The sequence below is a fragment of the Notothenia rossii genome, assembly GCF_949606895.1.
Source record: "Notothenia rossii genome assembly, chromosome: 4".
NCBI classification, from domain to species: Eukaryota; Metazoa; Chordata; class Actinopteri; order Perciformes; family Nototheniidae; genus Notothenia; species Notothenia rossii.
Window position 1 is genome coordinate 20,923,858 of NC_136902.1, and position 1,152 is coordinate 20,925,009.

The following is a 1,152-nucleotide window of genomic DNA, read 5'->3' on the forward strand; positions in this document are numbered from 1 at the left end:
ACCTTACAACAGCTACCATAGCGCGTACCAGAGTAGCTGTTAACTTTAGCCAGATGGAGTCCGGTGAGCTACGCTGGAAAATCTCCCATGAGCCATCTAGTGTTTATATATATCTATGGTTCCAATCTCCAGCATACTTGGAATTCCACCAAGGCCGCGTCCTTGGTTGGGGAACATTTCGAGGCTGCAAATGGGTAGACTTCGCATCCTTAAAATCCCCCACAATGCTTTGCGCAAAAACCCTTGCGGAGAATTGCTGAACCGACGCAGCACACATTTAAATCTAAGTATAATGGCGTAGAACATGTGTTGGTAAATATGTTACTTTGTTACATTTGTTTGTTATCACCAAAAATGTTATCCGTGAAAGTAAAGCAAGTTCATAATTAGATAGACATCGTGAGGTATTTATTTTCGGTACAGTTTATGTTGAAACCGTTAGACAAATTGGCACACTTGTTAGCCTGTTCCATTCTTCTTCGTTTTCCGAAGCCGTGGCTTAGAAGTATACTTGCCTGCAGGGGTGCCGCCAGGGATTTTGGGCCCCGTGAAAAGATATCATATTGGGCCCCCCCATCACCAGGCCCAGGCCACGCCAACCAAGCAAAATTGCTAACCACACCTCCAGAACCCAACCCACTCATTTATGCTTTAAATAACTCCACCTGTACAGGCTTGCATCTATCTTGTAGTCCAATACTAACCGCACAATATTTACTGACACTGAGCTGTGAAAATATAACACTGTGCAGACGTGCAACATTCTGCTGCAGTAGAATTCACTATTTGATATAACACTAACATTCCTGACAATAAATATCAATAGTCATCTTTTATGGTGTACATGCCTAACAATAACATTTATGAATGGAACATTCTCAACATGAATGCATAAATCCAAATAAATATAACTTAAATATACATGACCTCTTAAATTAAAATAAATTGAACATTACCACCAACAAAATCATTTATAAAATGCTATAACACAAAAAATAACATAAGCAGCAGATTTTAAAATTAAATATACATACCAACTACAAAATATGCAGGTATTAAAGTGGAATACAACGGAAATGGAAATGAAAAGGCCTTATGGTGGTGCCAAATCAGAGCCTATTGCCTTTTCTCAGTCTTTTTTTTACAACTTCC